We start from the raw sequence: 24,652 nt of genomic DNA on the forward strand, positions 1-24,652 counted from the left end.
TCTCTGGGCCAGTCTCCCTCATTATGCCCTGGTCTTATCTAAAGATACATCCCATTCATCTATCACCCCTCAGCTTGCTAAATTCCAATGGCTGTCAGTTAAGCAACAATTTAATTTTAAGCATCTCATTGTCCAATCACTGTGTGGCTTCCCCTCTCCCTATCTTTGCAAAGTCCTCCAATCCTCTACAGAAGATCTAGATTTCCTCATCTCTAATCTCTGGGTTATCGCTGTCTAATCACTGCATTATCAGCAACTCAGCCTTCCTATTCTCTCTGCATCTTTTTCTTTTTTAAGTGATCTCGAAGCCCATTTCCTTGTCTCTGCTTGTGTAAATCAGCTCCATTGATGTACTGAAACCAAATTTGAAAAGAGATGTTTGCATTCAGCACAAATGATTCAGGGATCAGAATCTACCATAAGAAATTCTTATGGACAGGAATTTCTGCATTGGTGAAGGGGTTCTTTGTTTTCTTTCTTTCTTGCTGGGCAAATCTGATTTCCCATTAAAGCACTTCCATGGCTCTAAAGTGGTTTGGTTTGCACTGACTTTGAGAAAGATACAGTGAAAGATATTTTTTTCCTCTCTACACTTCCCATCCTACATTGCAACGATAACAAATTAAACTTGTAAATGGACAAAGAGTGCAAAGAACAGAGGGCCCTCGGTCGATAGATACATAGTAGCTTGAAAGTGGTGAAAAGATTAAGTAAAGCACAATCGGATTACTTGCCTCGATCACTCTGGGCACCTAGCACAGGTCCAGGTTTCCATGCTGGATCTTATTGTGACTCTATGACTGACCTCAAACTATGCAGACATCTAATCTAGTTGTTTTCATATTCTCCTGGAAAATCTTGCTGAGGCTCATTGACATTGAAAAGGAGAGCATAATTGGAAAGCAAATACAAACAGAACGGGTCAATTAAAATTTGAAGGACTTGAATTACCCGTTTAATATTCAGAGCAGTTGATATGCAATGACTCACACTTAGATGCTGTATAATTAGATCAGTGTATTGCACCCTGCCTGTGAAATTAATTCCATTGAAGACAGTGGGTTAATACTATTGAAATATCAGGTGACAAACACATGAATAGTCATCTAAAAGTTGCTGCAGATCTCATGAAACCGTCCAGAAATATTCCTGGATTGACAGGAGCCAGGAGAGATCTCATTGATTGCTGAATCAGATTCCCTGTTCCGAACGAATTAGATATCTTGCTACAACATGTGGGATATTCACAACAGTTTCAAGAGGTAAATATTGCTTAGCAAATCCTCTATGATTAACCTTCTGGGTGCAGTGAGGAGAGAGATGTGGAGAGATCGCAAATGTCTGCATAAACAGCTAAGCTGTTATCGCAAGTGATTTTAACTTACCCGCCATTGACTGGGAATGACAAGTGGATTGAATAAGGTGAACTTTGTTTTGTGTCCAGGAAGAATTCAGAATCAGAGTTTGTTGTCATTAACATGCCACATACTCTGTTGCTCTGTGTTAGTATTATATGTGCAAATATTACTCTAAATTATTTTAAAAACTAAGTAAATTAGTGCAAAAAAGGGAAAGGGAGGTAGTGTCTATGGTTCATTGTCCATTTAGAAATCTAATAGTGGATGGGAAGAAGCTGTTTTTGTACCATTGAGTCTTCAGGTGCCTGTACTTCTTTCCTGATGGTAGCAGTGTGACGAGGGCATGGCCTGGGTGGTGAGGGTCCTTGAGGTTAGAGGCTGCTTTCTTGAAACACATTCTCTTGTAGATGTCTTTAATGGAGTGAAGACTGGTGCCCATGATGGCGCTGGACAAGTTCACAGCTCTGTAGTCTTTTCCTGTCCTTTGCATCGACAGCGTGCATCCAGTCAGAATGCTCTCTGAAGTACACCTGTAGAAACTTTTGAGAGTCTTTAGTGTCATACCAAATCTCCTCAAACTCCTAACAAAATATAGCTGCTGGTGAGCCTTATTTGTGATCAAAGTGGAGCAACATGAGGTTTCTACAGCAACATGAGGTTAGGCCTGCAAGGGAACAAGCAGTATTGTACTTGAAAATGAAGCTGGTTGGGTGACTGAAATATTGGGAGGGGGACACTTTGGGATCAGAGACTACTATTCTATTCACTTTAATAATAATAATTAGAATCCTAATTCTGACATGATTAGGCAGGTGTTAGTGATCGTTGACTGGACACAAATGTTAGACTCCCTGAAGGAGTATAAGGAATGTAAGAGCATAGTGAGGAGGGAAATTAGAAGACCCCAGATGTTTTGAAATGGATTTGACAGATTATGTAAGGAGGAAAGAAGTATATTTAGAACAAAAGGGTCACCAGACAAACATAGGTTCCCTTAAGGATCAAGAGGAGCATCTATGTGTAAAAGCAGAAGGTCTTAAATGAATATTTAGTGTATGTGTTTATTGTGGAACAGGATAAGGAGTGGGAGGTAACTAGAGCTAGCCTGGAGCATGTCTGCATCAGGAGTGTAGAGGTGTTAGCAGTCTGAGATTGCATCAAGGTAGATAAATCTCTGGGCCCAGACCAGGTTCAACCCAGAAAATTGTGGAAGGCAGGAAGGAAATTGTTGGGGGTTTGGCAGATATTTATAACTCATCGCTGATAACAGGAGAGGTTCCAGAGGACTGGTGAATTGTAAGTGTGGTGCCATTATTTAAAAAACACCGTAAAGATAATCCTGTCAGTCTCACGCCAGCGGTAGGGAAACAGCTGGAAAGGATTCTGAGAAAGAGTATTTATCAACAGTTGGCTGTCCATAGGGAAATTAAGAAGATTCAGTGTGGAAATCACATTACAAGAAGGATAAAGCAACTGGATAAAATCAAGCTTAGTGATAGGAGACACAGAGTGGCTGGAGAGGGCAGTCTTTCAGATTGGAGGACTGTGACCAGTAGAGTGTCTCAGGATTCGGTACGTGGACTCTTACGTTCTGTAACATACATGAATGAGTTGGATAAGGACGTTTGTGGTGATGCACCATCAATAATCACAAAAGACTGAAGTTGTGAAACTGATAGGCTTTTATTAACTATAGACTGGAACAGCCACCAACCTCATTGACTGATCAAGGCAGAGTGGAATGGGGAGCATGCAAAGGGCTATCAGTCTCAGGAGGTGTGTCCAGCTGGCAGCAGCCAATTATGGCATTACAGTGGTTTACCATATTCACCCCTCCTTTTTAAGAAGAGTCCTGCAGGATGAGAAAAAAAGATGAAGCACACAATTGTCTGGTCAGGGACACTCACAGGCTCCTGTATAAAGGTAACTGTTCCACAGCCTCTCCTCAGTACAGGACATGAAAACAGTATGGATGTGCCTTTGTTCTTAAGTGACTAAAAGCCTATTGGTTTCTCAACAACAGTCTTTTGAGTAATTGATGGTGCATCAAAGCAAATATACATATATACATATTACAGATTAAATCTGTCAGGGGGGGTACCCTTTGCCACAGCAAACGACATGGTAATGGTTAGGGAGCTGCCATAGTGTCATGACCAGCATGTGGGTTTGGCCTGTCATCACCAGTTGCAGTTTGCAGGGTAACAGGTGAGGAGGTAAGGGAGTGTGGTGCTGGTGTCATTGGTGACAACAGTAGCCAGGGATGGACAATGGTCAGCCTAGGCTCAGGGACCCCTAAAGTAGTAATAGGGGGAAATGTCTGTTGATGGTCAGTGGTGGTCGGAGAGGCACCTGATGGTGCAAGATCCCAGATCGAGACTCTGTCCTTGCGCTTGTCAGGGAAGACAACATAGGCATGCTGGGGTTAGCATGGAGGAGGCAGACCCTCCTGGGGAGCTAAACCAGGGGGCAGTGTAATCCCTGGCATAGATTTCCTTGGGAAAGCAAACATTCGTTCATGAGGTACGTTGTTAGTGGCCGTACATTAAAGTGACCGGATGGAGTGGAGTGCGTCTGGGAGGGCCACTGGGAGATGGGGAGGCCCTATGACTTCAGTGCCAGGAGGATGGCTTTCCAGACCGTGGCATTCTCCTTTTCCACGTCCATTTCCTCTAGGGTTGTAGTTTGTGGTGTTGCTCATGGCAATGTCCCTGGCCAGCAGGTACTGTTCATCACTCATGAATAAGGTTCCCTGGTCGCTGTGGCTGAAGCTGGCGTATCCAAAAAGCATAAAGACTGTGTGGAGGGCCTTGATAAATGTGACTGTGGTCATGTCTGGGCATGGGATGAAGAAAGGGAAGCGGGAGTTGTAATGTGATTAATAATGCTCAGAGACTTGTGAGAAGCAGAAACATGCATTTATTGGCTTACCATTAATGGCCAGTATCCACAATGGTCTTCAGGTAAATCGGAAGTAATGCGGGAAAACAGGGTTTATATCAGTACCGATGGGGTGGGAGCAAGAAGAAGGGACAATCGTCTAATCTTCTCATAGACAGTGAATTCCAGTTCGATCAGGTACTGGTGTAACTCTTTGTTCATAAACGATGAGCCACAGTCGCTATGAATATAGCTGGGATACCCGAACATGGTGAAAATGGAGTACAGAGCTCTGATGACTGTGGCGGTGGTGGCGTCTGGGCAGGGGATGGTGAATGGAAAACATGAGTACTCATCGATAACGTTAAGCAAGTACACGTTTCTGTTGGTGGAAAGAAGGGGCCCCTTGAAATCGATGTTGAGTCTTTCGAAGGGGCGGGAAGCTGTTACCAGGTACGCTTTGTCAGGGCGGTAGAAGTGTGGTTTGAACTCAGCACTGACCTGGCATGACCCGGTCATCTCCCTGATGTCTTCAATAGATAAGGGCAGGTTGCGTGCCTTGACGAAGTGGGCCATGCGAATGATGCCTGGATGGCACAGCTCGTGATGAATTGACCACAACTGGCTGGTGTGTGCAGCAGCACATCTTCCTTGGGCTAGGTCATTTGGAGGTTCATTGAGGGTACCTGGCCTATACACTATCTCATAGTTATAGGTGGAGAGTTCGAACCACCGCCTCGCGATCTTGTCATTCTTTATTTTACCCCTATTCATATTATTGAACACGAATGTGACAGATCGCTGATCAGCGAGCAAAGTGAATTTCCTGCTGGCCAGGTAGTGCCTCCGGTGCCTGATGGCCTCCACAATGGCTTGAGCCTCCTTTGCCACAGACAGGTTTTGGAACTCATGGCCTTGCAGTGTGCGGGAAAAGAAAGCTACTGGCTTGCCTGCCTGGTTAAGGGTTGGAACCACAACTACATCGGAGACATTGCTCTCCACCTGGAATGGTGTGTTTTCGTCCACTGCATGCATGGTGGCTTTGCGATATAGTTCTTGACTTAGCCAAAAGCTGCCTGGGCTTCGGCCCATAATGGAAAAAAAGTGGGTTTTAAAATGGAACGAACCTTTCAGCGTAATGAGGCACCCAGTGGGCGTAATATGAGAAGCAGCCCAGGCATCTCCTTAAAGTTTTCATGGTCCTTGGGATTTGGAGGTCTAAGAGGAGGCACATACGCTCAGGGTCTGGGCCAATGGCGACATTCTCCACCACATAACCAAGGATAACTAGACATTTAGCCCGGAACACACACTTACTGACATTGTACGTGAGGTTCAGGGATTTGGCTGTGTGGAGAAACTTCTGAAGTGTGGCGTTGTAGTCCTCCAGATTACGTCCGCAAATGGCGACCTTGTTGAGATAAGGGAAGGTAGCCCTACTTATCAACCATTTTGTCCATCTGCCTCTGGAAGACCAAGACCCCATTTGTAATACCAAATGGTACTCTCAGGAACTGATAAAGCCCTCTATCTGCCTCAAATGCTGTGTAGAGATGGTCCTCGGAATGGATCGGTAGCTGGTGATATGCAGCTTTCAGGTCAATGGTCGAATAGACCCAGTACTGCGCAATTTCATTCACCATGTCCAAGATTCGGGGGAGGGGGTATATGTCCAGGAGTGTGAAGCGATTAATAGTTTGGCTATAGTCTGGGCTTTTCTCCCCCTCTCACGACTACCTCCCGCGGTCTCCACTGGCTGTTGCTGGGTTCAATGATGTTTTCTTTAAGCAGCCACTCAAGAAGTGTTTCGGTTCTAATAAACTCTTGGTTCCCTGCACTGTATCGCCTGATTTTTGTGGCTATTGGCTTACAGTCGGGGGTTAGATTCTGAAATGGGGTGGGGTTCGATATTCAGTAGGGAGAGGTTGCATATAGTGTCTGGTTTTTAGGGTTTTCTGTTCCGAACCGTGATTTGGGGAAGTGGACCCAAGTACTCCATGGCCACACTTTTAAGGTGACACAGGAAGTCTAAGCCCAGCAACACAGAAGCACATAAACCCTCCAATACATATAATTGGAACTTACAAAATTACAGTTAAATGTACTGTACAATACCCCTGAGTAGTCGCCGGATACGATTGCGACACTAGATAAATACAGTAGTCAGTTGGGTAAACCTTTAAGTTGTACTGCTGAGCAGTTGCAGAATTTATGAAGCTCTCAGTTGAGCCAGTGTCTATTAAGTAATCCATCAGATGACCATTTACCCTCACCTCCATCGTTGAGTTGCTTAGCTGGTGGGGTTTTGCCTGGTCGAGGACGACTGATGCCAGTGCTCCGGAGACTCTATTGCTCTCCCTGTCGATGGCTGCCATTCCCATTATTGCTTCACTTCCAGTCTTCCTCGATGCTTCACTCCCTGTAGCAGTTCCTGCCACGAGGCACAGCAAGATGGCAGCAGTGAGCAGCATAAAGAGGTAGGATGGAGAGACGCATACTTCTGCGTCTGGGCTCGGGAATACGGCGATTTGGGGTTGCACACATGGTTGCATTCCTGGTGTTCCCCTTGGCCTGACAGACTTTCATCCAGTTTCCCCTCTCACACACGGAATCCTTCGCGGGGCATCTGGTGCAGGAGTGTTTTGTCTGTCCACCGAAGTAGCATCCCTGGTTTTGTGTGGCCTCGGTAGTCAGTACTGGGGATGGTTGCAGTCCACAGGTCTGGTCTTCCGAGAAGGCGCCGCTTTCGTTAGAAAGGTTGTCCTTTCCCAGTTAGGCCTGTTCAAGTGACTTCACCAGGTTGAGGGTACTGGCAAGGTCCTCTATCCTCAACTCTAGCAGTCACTGCCTCAAGGATCCCGAACCTGCTCTTCTTCTCTCATCCAGGCTGAGACCGTGTCATAGTGCCACCTTCTCGTTAGTGTCCATAGTTCCAGAACGAAGTCATCCAGCGATTTGCCCAGTCATTGTTGACGTTGAGAGTGTCGGTGTTTTGACAGCATGTCATTCTGAGGCCTCATGTAGTGGGCCTTCAGTCCTTCGATGGCCATCTCATATGTCGCGCAGTCCCTGATAACTGCGTATCACTTGGGAATAACTCAGGAGAGGAGGGCTGGTTTCCGGAGGCTGTCAGAGTGGAAGACTTCTTGGGTGGTCATTAGATAAGACTCGAAGCACTCCAACTAGTAGACAAATTCTTCTGGGGCCTCTGGGGACAGAGGGTTGATCTGGAGTATGCCTGCCTTCAAAAGGGCTTTCATCTGTTTCCAAAAGTAAGCTAATAAAATTGTAACATGATTGATAGAACTCGGAAATTTGTGTGGAGCACAAATATGCTTTTATTAACTTACAATTAAAGGCTGGTATCTACAATGGTCTTCAAGTAAATTGGAGGTAAAGTGGAAAAACAGGGTTTATATCGGGACTGATGGGGACAGAGCCAAGAGGAAGGGCTGGTTGTGTAATCTACCCATAGACAGAGAATTCCAGTTCACTGTACGTCTATTCGTCGATGGTTGTAAGGAAGTAGACATTCTGGTTGGAGGAGGGGAAGGGGCTCTTGAAATCAATACTGGGGCCCTTGAAGGGGCAGGTTGTCTTGGTCAGGAGTGCCTTGTCTGGTCAGTAGAATTGTAGTTTGCAGTCAGCACAGATCTGGCAGTTTTTAGTCATTGTCCGCACTTCCTCAATGGAGTATGGTAGGTTCTGAGGTTTGATAAAATGGAAAAACCTGGTCACTCTGGGGTGACAAAGGTTATTATGGAGGGTCTGCAGTCTGTCCATTTGACCACTGGCATAGGTCCCACGGGATACAACATCTGGGGGCTCATTAGGTTTGCCAGGCCAGTAGAGGATGTTGTAGTTGTGAGTGGACAGTTCAATTGTCCACCTGGGGATCTTATCATTCTTCATTTCACCCCTCTACTTATTATTAAACATGAATGCGACCTCTTGCTGATCTGTGAGGAGAGTGAATAATGTTCCGGTGAGGTTGTGCCTCCAGTGGCGTACTGCCCCACTGATGGCCTGGGCCTCCTTTTCAATGGAGGGGTGGTGAATTTCAGGGCCCTGGAGGGTGCATGAGAAAAAGGCAATGGGTCTGCCAGCTTGGTTGAGCGTGGCAGCCAGGGCAAAGTCGGAAGCATCATTCTCCACTTCGAATGGTGTGGACTCATGTATGGTATGGATGGTTGCCTTGGCGATGTTGTCTTTGATACTGTTGACTGCAGCTTGGGCCTCTGCCGGTAGGGGAAATGTGGTGGCTTTGACCAATGGGCGAAACTTGTCCGCAGAGTTGGGGAGCCATTGAGTGTAGTATGAGAAAAACCCAAGGCTTTGAGGGTATGTGGGAGAGATAACGCCAGCAATGGAAGCATGCGGTCTGTGATGGGCCAATGACGCTGTTCTTGACCACGCAGTCAAGGATGGCTAGTCATTCTGTCCGGAACACACATTTATCCTCATTATAAGTGAGATTCAGCCATTTTGCTGCCCGGAGGAATTCACGGAGATTTGCATCGTGATCGTGCAGGTCGTGGCCGCAGATAGTTACATTGTCTAGGTACGGGAAGGTGGCCTGCAGATTATCGTGGTCCACCATATGGTCCATCTCACGCTGGAAGATGGAGACACTGTTTGTGATGCTGTAAGGCACACATATCAAACTCTGGCCCACGGGCCAAATTTGGCCCGCGATATAATTATATTTGGCCCGCAAGATCATTTCAAAAATGTATTAGAGGTGGCCTGCCCTGCAGCGAGAGCTGATGCTGTTTTTTGGTAATGTCACCCCCACCATCCTCCCCCTTCATTGCACATCCTTCCCCACCCCCTAACTATCCCTTCCCCCCTAAAACCACCCCCCTTAAAAGATGGCCAGAATATTCTCAAAAAGGAATCCAGAATGGTAAAGTTCCACAAACCTTCTGCTGGGAATCCTAACAACACCCGGGCATCAGATCCACGGGACGCGGAGGGAGCAAGAGTGTTGCAGGTTGACCGTGCAAACTTTGAGAACGGCGAAAACAAAATTGTAACACGAGAAGTCTGTCGATGTCATCAGCCGGCAAGCCAGTTGGAAGGCTCCCTGCACAACCAGTCACTTCTCCCACCTGTCAAGCGGTGCGGCGGATTGGCGAGCGCCTGTGATTTCCTGTCGGCGCGATGGACATGGCAGGCTGCGCACGGCCCCCACTGTTCCGCAAAGGCTGATCGGCAGCGCGCTGGGCCTGAGTGGGTGGGTAAGCAGGGGTGGGCAGAGGGTGTAGGTGAGGAGTAATGGGCAGGGGAAGTTATGGTGGTGCGAGGGGCAGTTAGAGGGAGGGATGAGTAGAAGGAGGGGTGGATAGGGAAGAGGTAAAAGGGGAGGGGCAGGGTGAGTAGGGGAGGGGTGATTAGAGGGTGAGAGACGGGTAGAGGGAGGAACAGGTTGAGGGGAGAGGCAGTAGAGGGGTGTGTATAGGATGGGGTGAGTAGAGGCAGAGCGAGTGGAGTGAGGGGTGAGTAGAGGTTGGGTAAAGGACTGGTCAGGTAGAGGGATGGTGGGTCGAGGGTGAATAGAGGCCTAGAGCTTGAGGAGTGAGCAGGAAATGCTGAGTCCTGATGCAGGCCAAAATGGACACAGCCTGTGAATGCTGACTACATCTCCACAGGGACCAAATATGTTTCCCTCAGGTCAAGCAAAGGGTGAACTTGAGCTACCTACTCCTGACCTGTAACATTATCCTCCTAAAGTTATATCCTAAAGTTTAACATTACATCATGTTGAAAGAAGAGAAAACATGCAGATGTTGTTGAAAATTTTCAATAAATATTTAGTTCGGCCCTCGACTTAGTCCAAGTTTTTAATTTTGGCCCTCCGTGAATTTGAGTTTGACACCCCTGCTGTAAGGGATCCGGAGGAAGTGGTAGAGGCAGATCGGGAGCTGGTGATATGCCAAATTCAGGCCAATTCTGAATAATACCTGTTATTGTGTGATCTGGTTGACCATATGGGTTATGCGAAAAAGGGGGTTGGCATTGAGCTGCATGTACCAGTTGATGGTCTGGCTGTAGTCTATAACCATCCCATTCTTTACCACCTGGGCCCTCCAAGGGCTATTGCTGCCCTCGATGATGCCGTCGTCCAACAAGTGCTGAACCTCTGACTTAATGAACACCTTGTCAGCTGCACAGTTCCGTCTATTCCTGGTGGGCACCAGTTTGCAGTTGGGGGTGAGGTTGGTGCACAGTGTGGGGGTGGTGGGGTTGATCTGTTCATTGCAAATGGTGAGGGGGAATGGGGCCCATCAAATTTCAATGTAAATTTTTGAAGTTGGCACTGGAAGTCTAGCCCCATTAACAAGGGGGAACAGAGTTGTGGCATGACAAGTAGTCTGAAATGTTTGTAAACTGTGCCTCCAACGGTCATGGTCACTACACAGGACCCATGGATGGCTGCCATGTGTGATTTGGATGAGAGTGATATTTTGTGTTTGGTGGGCCATACTTTAAGGGATGGGTGCTTTGCAGTATCAGGGTGGATAAATCCTGTACTCCCGCTATTGAATAAACGTGCCTGTTTACTTGTATATCCATCATGGACTGGCAAGTTCGTGTAGTGCCTTTTGGTTCAGGATGATGGAGGCCAGTATAGACTCGCTGTCTGAGTCCGATGGCTGCTCACAATTCCGAGATGACCACCCTCGATCCCAAGATTGCTGCCCTCACTGTTCCCTCATGGTGTTGTATGCCTGAGAAGATGGCATTTGCTGCATGGTCCAAGATGGTGGCCCCCATGAATCGCACATGGCATTGCTGGTTTATAGAGGAGATGGTGCTGATCACGCTGTCCAGAGTGGCAACTGTCTGCACGTGGCACTGCTAGTTTTAAACATGATGGTTTGGACTGGCAAACCTTGGCATAATGTCCCTTTTACCTCCACCTCGTGAATAACGCATCCGTGGCAGGGCAGCATTTCCTTGGGTGCTTACCCTTCCCACAGAAGTAGCAATTGGAGAGATCACCCGCAATGGTGGCCAAGGTCAGGTCACTAGAGGAGTGGGACAGTGTGGGTGACCAGTTGCTCATGGTGCGGGACGATATCCTGTCCCAGGACAGTGGCGCCCGTGGCAACCAAATGGTGAATGAGTAATCATCTGAATTTTGGAAGGCCACCTCCAGTGTCTCTGTCAGCTCAAATGCCCTCTGAAGATCAAATATCTTTTGTTCCAGGAGTCTCTGTCTGATGTGACTCGGGTCGGAGGAGGCAGTGAGTCAATGCCTGGTGTCGTGTGAGAGGAGGAGGAACCAGGAGACAGCATCAGAGGGGTGAGTAGAATAAAAAGCTGGACTTACCGGGGCTCGGACTTCGAAAGGTCGGAGGAGGCAGTGAGTCAGCACCTGGTGTCGTGTGAGAGGAGGAGAAGCCAGGAGACAGCATCAGAGGGGTGAATAGAATAAATAGCTGGACTTACCGGGGCTCGGACTTCGAAAGGTCGGACTCGGGATTGGAGGAGGCAGTGAGTCAGTGCCTGGTGTCGTGTGAGAGGAGGAGGAGCCAGGAGTTAATTGGTAAGGGCTAATAAAAGGAGTAGAAAGGGAGGGAGCGGCCCAGTGAGTGAGTGGGGACTTGGGCTCGAGGGACTTCGGTGAGAAGGAGCTCCTTGTGTGGAAAGGTATCTTTGAAACAACATATTTATAGTAAGAAAGGAAGAAATGGAGTCAGTTGGGGTAGTTAAGTACTTCAGTTGTGGGATGTGGGAAATCAGAGACAGCACAGCTGTTCCTGACGACTACATCTGCAAAAGGTGCATCCAATTGCATATAATGAGTGACTGGGTTAGGGAGCTTGAGCTGCAGTTGGATGAACTGAGGATCATAAGGGAAGCAGAGGCAGTGATAGAGAAGAGTTACAGGGAGACGGTCACCCGAGAAGGCAGGAGTCAGGGAATTGGGTGACTGTGAGGAAAGGAGGGAGAGTGCCAGTGCAGAGTACCCCTGTGGAAGTGCCACTCAGCAACATGTATTCTGCATTGGATACTGCTGGGGGGGAGTAGCCTATCGGGATGAGTCGAGCGGGTCAGGTCTCTGGCACAGGGGCTGCCCCTGAGGTTCAGAAGGGAAGGAGGAGTAAGAACAGGATACTTGTAGTTGGGGACTCATTAGTCAGAGGGACAGATAGAAGGTTTGTGGGACGAGATCGGGGATCCAGGTTGGTTTGTTGCCTCCCTGGTGCCAGGGTCATGGACATCTCTGATCGAGTTCATAGCATTCTGCAAGGGGAAGGAGAACAGCCAGAAGTCGTGGTCCATGTGGGGACCAATGACTTAGTTAGAAGTGGGGATGAGGTCCTGAAACAGGATTATGTGGAATTAGGTAGGAAGTCAAAAAACAGGACCTCCAAGGTAGTAATCTCTGGATTGCTGCTGGTGCCATGCGGTAGTGAGAGTAGAAATAGGAGGATGTGGAGGATGAATGCGTGGCTAAAGAGATGGTGCAGGGGGCAAGGGATAAGATTTCTGGATCATTGGGATCTCTTCTGGGGAAGGTTGGACCTGTACAAAAGGGATGGACTCCACTTGAACTGGAGGGGGACCAATGTGCTGGCAAGTAGATTTGCTAGAGCTGTGGGGGAAGGTTTAAACTAGTTTGGCAGAGGGGTGGGGAACAGAGTGTGAGAGCAGTGTCAAGGGAGCATGGCCACCTAGATAGGAATAATAACGATAACAAAGGTAGGATGGAGATTAGGGTAAAAGGTAGAAATGAGAATATATGTGAGAGCCATTCTCTGAAATGCATATATTTTAATGCAAGAAGCATAGTGAACAAGGTATATGAGCTTAGAGCATGGACAGATACTTAGGGTCATGATATTATGGCAATTTGTGAGACCTGGCTACAGGAGGGGCAGGACTGGCAACTTAATATTCCAGGATACATTTATTTTAGATGTAATAGATCAGGGGGTAAGAAAGGGGGAGGAGTTGCTCTGCTTCTTAAGGAGGTGGCAGGATGATCTGGATGGATTGTCCAGTGAGGCTGTTTGGGTGGAATTGAGGGGTGAAGGAGGCATGAGGGTGCTAATAGGGGTGTATTATAGACCACCAAATGGGCCAAGAAAATTAGAGGAACAAATTTGTAGGGAGATAACGTATATGTGTGAGAATCATAAGGTAGTGATCATGGGAGATTTTAATTTCCCTCACATTGATTGGGATACCCATACAGTTAGAGGGCTGGATGGGCTAGAGTTCGTTAAATGTGTTCAAGATTGTTTTCTAAATCAATTAGTAGAAAAACCGACTAGGGACGGTGTAATACTGGATCTCCTGTTAGGGAACGAGCTAGGTCAGATATTGGACATTAGTGTTGGAGAACAAATTGGGTCTAGTGATCATAACTTTGTTAGTTTTAGGGTAGTTTTAGGGAAGAGCAAGGAGGGGCCTAAAATTGAGGTTCTGGATTGGAGAAGAGCAAATTTCGAAGGAATAAAAATGGATTTGGGGAGTATTGAGTGGAACAGGATATTTTCAGGTAAGGATGTAAATGAAAAATGGAGGATATTCAAAAAATAAATTTTGAGGGTACAGAGTAGATACGTCCCAGTGAGGATCAAAGGAAAGGCTGGAAGTCATAGCAAGGCTTGGTTTTCGAGGAATATTCGAAATTTGGTTAGGAGAAAAAGGGAGGTGTACAAGAGGTATAACGAGCAGGGAGCTGAAAATTTGAAGGAGGACTACAAGGAGTGTAGAAGGAATCTTAAGAAAGAAATTAGAAAGGCCAAAAAAAGGCACGAAGAGGCTTTGGCAGACAGAGTAAAAATAAATCCAAAGGGTTTCTATAGGTACATTAAAAGTAAAAGATTAGTGAGGGATATATTGGACCCCTTGTAGATAGCGAGGGTAGGCTGAGTGAGAAGTCAGAGGAAATGGGGGAAATTTTGAATGATTTCTTTGCCTCGGTATTCACTAGGGAAAAAAATATTGAACCAGATGAAGTAAAGAAAAATAGTGGGGAGGTCATGAAGCATATAAGGATAACCGAGTAGGTAGTGATGGCTGTGTTGAAAAAGATAAAGGTGGATAAATCTCCTGGACCGGACAAAATATTCCCAAGGACACTCAGGGAGGCTTGTGGACAGATAGTTGGGCCATTAACAGAGATATTTAGGATGTCACTGGCCATGGGGGTGGCGCATGTGGTTCCACTGTTTAAGAAGGGGTCCAAATGTAAACCTGGGAATTATAAGCCCGTGAGTCTGACGTTTGTGGTGGGCAAATTGATGGAAAGTGTTCTGAGGGATGGTATTTACAAATATTTGGAGGTACAGGGATTGATAGGGAGTAATCAGCATGGTTTTGTCAGGGGTAGATCATGCTTGACAAACCTGATTGAGTTCGAGGGGGTTACAAAAAAGGTTGATGAAGGGAAAGCTGTGGATGTTGTCTATTTAGACTTTAGTAAAGCTTTTGACAAAGTTCCCCACAGGAGGTTAGGAAAAAAAGGTGGAAGCATTAGGTATAAATAAGGAGGTAATGAAATAGATTCAGCAATGGTTGGATGGGAGGTGTCAGAGAGTAGTGGTAGAAAATTGTTTGTCCAATTGGAGGCCAGTGACTAGTGGAGTTCCTCAGGGATCGGTCCTGGGTCCACTATTGTTTGTTATATATATTAACGATCTGGAAGTAGGGGTGGAAAATTGGATAAGCAAGTTTGCGGATGATACAATGATTGATGGTGTGGTGGACAGTGAGGAAGGTTACCGTAGATTAAAAGGCGATTTAAGAAGGCTGGAGGTGTGGGCTGAGAAATGGCTGATGGAATTTAATACAGGTAAGTGTGAGCTGTTACATTTTGGAAAGGCAAATCTAAATAGGTCATATGCATTAAATGGTAGGCTATTGAGATGTGCAGGTCAACAAAGGGATTTAGAATTTATGGTAAATAGTACCCTCAAGGCTGATACTCAGGAAGATGGTGTGGTGAAGAAGGCATTTGGAATGTTGGCCTTCATAAATTGGAGTATTGAATTCAAGAGTAGGGAGGTTATAATGAAATTGTACAAGGCATTGGTGAGGCCAAATTTGGAGTACTGTGTACAGTTTTGGTCACCAAATTATAGGAAAGATATAAACAAAATAGAGAGAGTGCAGAGAAGGTTCACGAGAATGTTGACAGGATTTCAAGGTTTGACTTACAGGGAAAGGTTGTGCAGACTAGGGCTTTATTCTCTGGAGCGTAGAAGATTGAGGGGGGACTTGATAGAGGTGCTTAAGATTTTAAAAGGGACAGACAGAGTAAATATGGATAGGCTTTTTCAATTAAGAGTGGGGGAGATTCAAACTAGAGGGCATGGTTTAAGATTGAAGGGGGAAAATTATAAGGGGAACATGAGGGGAAATTTATTCACGCAAAGCGTGGTAGGGATGTGGAATGAGCTTCCGGCACACGTGGTTGAGGCGGGATCGTTGGTTACATTTAAGGAAAGACTGGATAGTTACATGGAGAGGAGAGGTCTGGATGGGTATGGACCGGGTGCTGGTCAATGGGATTAGGAGGATGGGGATTTGTTATGGCATGGACTAGTAGGGCCGAACTGGCCTGTTCTGTGCTGTAAGTGGTTATATGGTAAAATGTTGGCCATGTAAGCATCCCAATGAGGTCCCCAGCATTCTGGGTGGCTGTCACAGCCTTACAGTTGCACACTCTGCATAGATTCCGAAGGGCCCGCAGGTACTCGGTGCTTGACTCGCCAGGTCACTGCTTTCTGGTGGCCAGGAGGTGCCTAGTGTAGATCTCATTTACTTTCTTATGATACTGGGCCTTCAGCATCTTCATAGTCGTTGGGTACAAGCTGGCCTCGGTGATCATTAGGAATACTTGGTGTCTGACTCACGAGAAGAGTTATCTCAGTCGGCTAACATCCATGGTGATGATGTCTGTGGCCACCGCAAGAAAGTCTTCAAAACAATATAGCCAGAGTTTTAACATGTTCAGGGCGTCCAACGATTGAAGTCGATGTTGAGCTTTTCAGGTTTCAGGTACTGTTCCGTGCTTCCTTTTGAAAAACATAGTTAATAAAATTGATGCATCATCAATAATCACAAAAGACTGAAGTTGTAAAACCGATAGGTTTTTATTAACTCTAGACTGGTACAGCCACCAACCTCATTGACTGATCAAGGCAGAGTGGAATGAGGAGCATGCAAAGGGCTATGGTTAGGATTGGTCTTGGGAGGTGTGTCCAGCCGGCAGCAGCCTAAGTGTGTTTAATAGCATAAGAGTGTTTTACCACATGTGGCAAGGTAAGTTTGCTGATGACATGAAAATATGTGTTACAATGTGCTACCTTGGTTTGCATGTGATCTCGATCAGATAGGGAAATGGGTTAAAGAATGGCAGATGCAGTTCATCTTGGAGGTATGCAAGGTGCTGCATTTGGGGAAATCAAACCAGGGCAGTGGCCTAATGAATGTTGTAGAGCAGAGGGACCAAAGGGGGCAGGTACATTGCCCTTTAAAGTTGGCAGCACAGTTAGACAGAGTAGTGAAGAGAGCTTTTGGAATTCTTACCTTCATCAGTCGGGGCATTGAATACAAGGGTTGGCCATCATGCTGAAGTTACACAAGATGTTGGTGAGGGCACACTTGGAATATTGTGTGCCGTTTTGGTCGCCTAGCTATAGGAAGGATATTATAAAGTTGGAAAGGTTTTCGAAGTTGCCAGGATTAGAGAAGTTGAGTTATTGTGAGAGACTGAATAAACTGGGCCCACTTTCCTTGAAGCATAGGTTGAGAGGGAATCTTTTGAGATCTGTAAATTCATAAGGGGTATTGATAAGGTGATTGATGACAGTCTGTTTCCCTGAAAGCGTAACTACTCTATAAGGAGAGGGGTGGGATTAGAAGGGATGTGAAGGGACTTCTTCACATGGAATGAGCTACCATACAAAGTAGCAGAGACAGGAACATTAGCTTTCTTTAAGAAACACTTGGACAACTCCATGGATGGGAAAGGATTGTCTGGCTTTGGTCCTAATGCAGACAAGAGGGATTAAAACATGAGGGCACATTGTTTGCCATGGACAAGTTGGGTCTGCAGGGCTGTCTCCATGCTGTGGCCCTCAATGGCTCTGTGACTCTTTTCCTTACCCCAGCTGAATTGGTGCATAATAACAGGTGAATTTTGAAAATCAACGATTAATATGGTTTGTTCTTTATTGGATACCTATTTTGTTTTTTTACGTACTATCTGTTTGAACCTTCACCACCTGTTGCTGGGCAGGCACTTCTTTGTTGGATTTGGTTACTACTTGTCATTGATTTACATGAAAACAACATTTTTTGAATGGATTATGTTTCACTTTGATTGAGAGTTCTTCTGCCAAAGCCAATGGATCAGAACATTATAAACATCTTGCATTGCTTCAAAGTTGAGAAAGCTGGTGATTAATATTCTACTGCAGCACCCTGTGTTAGGTCGTACATAACTAAAAGCCAAGCACTGAAGGACATTGTGTTTATCTTGTGTTCGTCTTCCTGATTTATTTCTCAATGGCTATCCACTGATGTGGTCGTATATTCCCTCTCATGTGTTTCTTCTCTCCACATTGCTTTTATGTTCCAGTAAACCTCATCTTCCTGTTAAATTTCTTTTCTGAACTTCAGCTGCAGGAGGGTGACTTTATTTTTCATATTCTTTGTATTGTTTTGCTTCTATGATTAATATATGTCCAGTATTTGATGGGTCAGGGCACATAGGGAGAGAGGAGATCAAGGTCAGGGTAGGGGTGTGGGGGGGTGGGGGTGAGGAGAGGGGAGAACTGCAATGGTTACAGTTACGGAGAAATACCTGTTTTTGTTTTTTTTGGAACAGAGGAACTTAACAAGATTTTGGAATTCGATGACCTTAGTCTTCAAGGGAAAATTTTTGAGATCTGATTATGATTAAGGTTTTGCCTTTAAATCAAAGTAGATTTGTAGATGTTTGAAAAGAAAGGGCAAATGCACAAAGTGTTGTACAGATGGTGAGGGGGAATTGTAGAAAGGGACTGCAGAAATGTGGCTCTCATCATGGGCCATTCCAAACTGAGATAAAGATGGCTGTTGTATCTAAAAGTTTCATAGCAGTTTGACCAGGAACTTTATCCACTTTACTCTTGTATTAAGCCAAAAGGTGCTCACAAATGTTGTGGGGAAAGTTCTACTCAAAAAGACATGAGGTGTGCCAGAAATGCAAAGGTGGGTGAAGGACCCTCTCAGATTGTAGCTCAAGTGGAAATGAACCCTCACACTGAACCTCTGCAAACTCCTAAGTATGTAGAGGCACTGATGTGGTTTCTTCACAATGACGTTCATGTGTTGGGTCCAGGAAAGGGCCTCTGAAATAGTGACCCCCAGGAATTTAAATTTGCTCACCCTCTCCACCTCTGATCCCTGAATGATTACTGGATTGTGCATCTCTGGTTTTCTCTTCCTGAAGTCCACAATTAGCTCCTTGGTTTTGGTGGCATTGAATAGCCTCCCATGGATGGTGCCTGACTCATGAATTCCTCCAGCAACTTGCGAGTTGTTTTCAGTTTGCCAACGTTTGCAGCTTCTCTTGCTTACCATCATTAAGTCGTCAAGTCAAGTCACCTTTATTTATCGTTCATATCATACCTGTTAATGCCAATGCACAATGAAAATGAAATATCCTTTCTCTAGGGCCATGGAGCAAGTTTACATAAATAAGAGTTAAATATTGTCATAATACAATAAAAAAAGTCCATGGTAGACTAGTACACATATATTCTAGGAACTGAGGAGCCTGTTGGGTTGGGTGAAAAAAAATGGTACGGTACCTCCTTCCAGATGGCAGAAGGGAGAAAGGTTGACAAGAGGGGTATGAGAAGTCCCTCACAATGTTATTTCCTTCCATATGCATTTTGTGTTGTAGATATCCATCATGAGGAGAAACCCCAATAATCTTCTCCACTGACTCCACTATCCTCTGCAGGGCCTTTCGGTCTGAGGTGATAGAGTTTCCAAACCAAGTGGTGATGCAATTGCTCAGAATATTTTCAACACATCCTCTGTAGAATGTAATGAGGATGGAGGGTGGGAGATGAACTCTCCTCAGCACTTGCAGGAAGTAGAGGCGCTGCTGGGCTTTCTTGCCTATGGAGCTGGTGTTGAGGGATCGGGTGAGATTATCCGCCAAATGCACACCAATGACATTGATACACTTGATGATCTCAATGGTAAAGCAATTAATGGTCAGTGGAGAGTGATCCCCCCACACCCCCCCCCCCCCCCCCCGGGCCATCTGAAGTCGACAACCATCTCTTTTGTTTTATTGACATTCAGGTTGTTGCTCTGCACCAGTCCGTTAGTGACTGGACCTCATCTCTGTATGTTGATTCCTCATTCTTACTAATAAGGCCCCCAAAGTTGTATCATCAGTGAACTTGATGATGTGGTTTGAGCTGTGTCTTCCTGCACAGTCATAAGTCAGCAGAGTGAACAGCAGTGGACTAAGCCCACGGCCCTGGGACCCCCCCCCCCTCCCCGTGCTCAGTGTGATGGTCTTAGAAGTGTTCTTTCCAATTTGGACTGTCTGAGGTCTCCTGTCAAGAAGTCAAGAATCCAATTGCAGGAGGAGGTGTTTAGGCCAGTGGGTCTCAACCTTTTTCTTTCCACTCAAATACCACTTTAAGCATTCCCTGTGCCATAGGTTCTCTGTGATTAGTAAGGGATGTGGGTGGAAAGAAAAAGTTTGAAAACCACTGTTTTAATTGTATCTAATTGACTCGTTATGCACGCAGTTTCATAACTCCAAAGGAAATGGGCCAATTACAATTTTCTCAAGCAAAATATTTCAGTAACAATTGGGTCTAGAGCAGTGATTCTCAACCTTCCCTTCCCACCCACACACCACTTTAAGCAATCCCTTACTATAAATTACAGAGCACTTATGGCATAGGGATTACATAAAGTGGGATGTGAGTGGAAAGAAAAAGGTTGAGAACCACTGGTTTAGGCCCAGCAGGCTCAACTTCCCTATCAAGTACTGAGGTATAATTGTGTTGAATGCCGAACTGAAATCAATAAACAGCATTTGAACATCTGTGTTCTTCTTTTCCAGGTGGGTGAGGGTAGTGGCGATGGCTTCGTCCATAAAGCAGTTGGATATATATGCAAAATAAGGGATCCAGTGGGGGGGGGGGGGGGGGGCAGCAGAGCTTGACCAGACTCTCAAAGCACTTCATGACAGTAGACGTGAGTGCAACAGGGCGTAGTCATTGAGGCCTGACACTGACAATGTCTTTGGCACAGGGACAATGGAGGCGGCTTTGAAGCACATTGGAACCATGGCGCTGCTCAGGGAGATGTAAAAGAGGTCAGTGAGAACATCTGCCAGCTGAGCCGCACATCCCCTGAGTATTCAGCTGAGAATGTCATCTGGACCAGCAGCTTTCCGACAGTTGTCCTTGCCCAGTGGTTGCCCCCTGTGGTAGGTTGGTAGGAGTGCGGCCAGTTTTGTGGTTGTATCACCACAGGTTCTGAATTTCATTAAATACTGTAGGTTGTAGTTGCATCGGGTAACCATATTACATACGTTTTGTTAAAAAATTAGTCACACTAATTTACGCTATATAACTAAAAAAAAACAGTCCTGGAGAGGCTGCCTCCACCCCCAAATCTGGATCATAAAGCACTGAAGTGAATGACAGTGTAAGGATATAGGTCTTCCTTTTGTTTTGATCAAGTGAAGGCCAAAAGGAGTTTTTTTTTTCTGCGGGCGAAGCAGAATTTCTACTTAAATTACAATGCCCCTGCATTTATGAGTGATTATTGTGGAAGAACGCATGACAACTAATCAAAGATGCTCACACCTCTTTTTGAAAGTTTCAACTCTGAGTCCAAACCCAAAATACTCTGCTTTACTGCAATGAAGGAAACTTGGGCTCTGGGAGGATAAAGGACCAAGTTGCAGCTTTCTCAACATGAAGAGTTTCAGCAGGACTGTGGAATCCAGCTGATTTGAAGAGGAAGCAATATGAGGAAAATCTGGAGAAAAAAAAAATCACGCGTGGAAAATAAAATTACATGTTATCATTAAATAAGACATGGGAGCAAATATAAGCTATTCATTTCCTCAAGTCTCCCCGCTATTTCCTCATGAATTGATCCAATTTCCCACTGAGCCCCACTACCTGGTCTTCTCCCCATAAGATTTGATGTCCTGGAAAATCAAGAAACTAAACAAAGTCAATTTGAAGATATAATAATAGATACATTTGTTGTTAAGAAATTTATTACTAATAGGCATATAAAATTACAGGAGACTGTAAAGAAAAAAAAGATTTATATCAATCAAAAAATCCGATAGAAGAAAGATTTAAATATACAAATTCAGGAGGACATTTGGTCAAAATTGTGTTACAAATACAGTAAATGTTAGATATCAAGTGGTTCAATATAATTTTCTTCATCAATTGTATTTTACTCCACATAAATTAAATGAACTTAATCCTAATTATTCAAATTAGTATTTATATCTATTTATTTATCTATTTTTTTTATTTATTTTTAAAATTTTTCACACTATGAACCATATTGTTTTTGATGTGCAAAAGAAATAGGGACACTTTTCCATTCAATGTGGTCTTGTGAAAAAGTGGAAAGGTTTTGGAATGAACTGAGTTTATTATTAGGGCAAATTATGAAGATAAAGATACCAAAGGATCCAAGAATATTTTTACTTGCAGATATTTATGAAAAGGATATAAAATTGAAATTGAACAAATACGAAGAAAATTTTTAAAGTATCGCAATAGCAACTGCACTGAAACGTACCGCGATATCATGGAAAGACGATAGAGAAGTGTGAGTAAGTAGATGGTATAATGAGATGCAAAATTGTATCCTTTGGAAAAAATTATGTATGGTTTAAGGAATCGAGTTGAAAATTTTTATAGTATTTGGAAACCATATAAGGATTTTATGGATAATTTTCCGTCCACCTCTTCTAACTTATCCACTCCTCTTAAATAGTAATTTTTAATAACAATTAATGACTGTATATGCTAATATTATTGTATGTTAAGTGGTAGGTGTTTTTTTTCTTTTCTTTTCTTACTTTTGGGAGGGAGGGGGGATGGGGAGAAAATATATAAAAGTACATTTTTATATCATTGACTGGATATTTGATTAATGTTTTATTCATTTTTTTTCCTGTAACGATGCAATCATGGAGGGAATGGTCCTTACAGAAGTCAGGGAGGGGAGGGGAGGTGAGGTGAGGTGAAGATTTGTCTGGTGGTGGGATCCTGTTGTATGTGCCGGAAATTCTGGAGGTTAATGTGTTGGATGCAGAGGCTGGTAGGTTGATAGGTGAGGATAAGGAGGATTCTATGTTTGTTGCATCTGGGGGCAGGGGTGTGGGGCAGGGAAGATGAGCGGGAAATGGAGGAGATGCAGGTGAGGGCTGAGTTGATGGTGGTGGAGGGGAAGCCATGTTTGTGGAAGAGGGCAGAGGATTGTCTCTGCCTCCATCTCGGGAGACAAGCTTTCCACTGTCATATTACCAATCCACTAACTCTCAAAACTACCTTTTTTAAAAAAAAATTGTTTTTATTTTTCACACTACGAACCATATTAACCAAAATACACACAAACATTTCCCTCTTGAATATACACAGTGTCATTTTCTCCCCTTTATCCCCCCTCCCTTCCCTTCCTCCTACCCACCCCCTCTCTACCCACTAAACGTTCAACATATACAAAACAATAAACCCATTAAACAATGTCATCACACAATGAAAATAAACAAGAAAATTGTATCATCTACTTTTACACACTGGGTCAGTTCATTTCGTCTTCTTCTCATTCTATTGTTTTAGGGGGTGGAGGTCCGCGGTAGAAATACAATAGACATGAGGTTACGCATGATACAATATAGTTGTTTACACAGGCTATATATCATGCCCCAAAAGATAAATAAATGGGACCCAACAGTATCAGATAGATGTTTTCGCTGCAAGAAGGAAACGGGAACAATAGTACATGCATTTGGGCATGTGAGAAAGTGGAAAAGTTTTGGGAAGATCTAAATCAGGTATTAAATAAAATCACAAAAAGCAACATACCAAAAAATCCAGAGATCTTTCTTCTAAGTAATATAAGAAGTAAAGAACTAGGCCTCAATTTGGATGAAGCACAAAAAATATTTATTATTATAGCCTTAGCTGTAGTAAAAAAATATATAATGTCAACCAGGAAATCAGAAGAGAGTCTGAGAGTACAGCAATCGTACATGGGAATGAATAAATGTATTCCATTGGAAAAAATAACATATAATTTAAAAAATAACGTCACATTATTTGAACAAATTTTGGAATTGTACATAGAACTCCCAAAACTATCTTGACTACACTTGTCACACCCTGTTCCCTGCAAAGATTTTATCCCATTCTCTCAATTTCTCCATCTCTGCTGCATCTATTCCCAAGATGAGGTATTTCAGTCCAGATCTTCAACAAATGCTGCATCCCCTCCACCACCATCAACTCAGCCCAACTGCATCTCCTCCATTTCCTGCTCATCTGTTCTCCTCCCCTCTCTGCCTTCCGTAGGCATTGCTCCCTCCATGATTTCCTTGTGCACTCATCCCTCCCACCAATTGCCACCCCCGGTAACTTCCCTTGTGGTCACAGGAGGTGTCACACTTGCACCCACACTTCCTTCCTCACCACTGTCCGGGGCTCCAAACAGTCCTTTTAAGTGAAGCAACACTTCACTTTTGTATCAGCAGGACTGATTTACTGCATCTGGTGTTCCTTTTGTGGCCTTCTTTACATCGGAGAGACTGGGCACAGATTGGGAGATCGCTTCACTGAGCACCTTCACTCTGTCCACACCAGTGACAGAGACCTCCCAGTAGCCAACCATTTCAGTTTACTGTCACACTCTCATGTCTGTCCACAGCCTTTTGTACTATCCCACCAAGACCACCCTCAAAATGGAGGAAGAGCACCTGATTTTCCAACTGGGCACTCTCCAACCAGACGGCATTAACATCGACTTTTCCAATTTCTGTTAACCTGCTCTCCTCTTCCCCCTTCCCCCTTCTCCTCCCCTTTCAAACTCCCCTCCCTCCCTTCACCCAACCATCTCTCCTCTCCTGGATCGCTGCTGTTCCCTCCCTCTCTTCTCCACTTGTCACCTCCTGACAGAGATTGATAGGTTCTTGATTAGCCAGGGCATCAAAGATTATGGGGATAAGACCAGACAATGGGGCTGAGTGGGAACATGGATCAGCTCATGATTAAATGGCAGGTGGCTCGATGGACTGAATAGCATATTTCTGCTTGTATCTATGCCTTATGGCCTTATAGAGTTATAGAGGCATGGAAACAGGCACTTTGGCCCATCGAGTCTGCACTGACCAT

General features: G+C 44.8%; 1 long non-coding RNA gene across 1 annotated transcript in view; it reads left to right on the plus strand.

Moving 5' to 3' along the window:
• The window catches only part of LOC138741530 (uncharacterized), a 52,542-nt gene extending 31,943 nt beyond the window's left edge, over nt 1-20,599 (plus strand). Inside the window, exons 3-4 of the long non-coding RNA XR_011343566.1 lie at nt 11,452-11,547; nt 20,535-20,599. This is a non-coding gene — a long non-coding RNA (uncharacterized lncRNA). The remainder of the gene's footprint in view (nt 1-11,451; nt 11,548-20,534) is intronic.
• Nucleotides 20,600-24,652: the final 4,053 nt, after the last annotated feature.

The sequence above is a fragment of the Narcine bancroftii genome, chromosome 1, assembly GCF_036971445.1.
Source record: "Narcine bancroftii isolate sNarBan1 chromosome 1, sNarBan1.hap1, whole genome shotgun sequence".
In the NCBI taxonomy this organism is placed as follows: Eukaryota; Metazoa; Chordata; class Chondrichthyes; order Torpediniformes; family Narcinidae; genus Narcine; species Narcine bancroftii.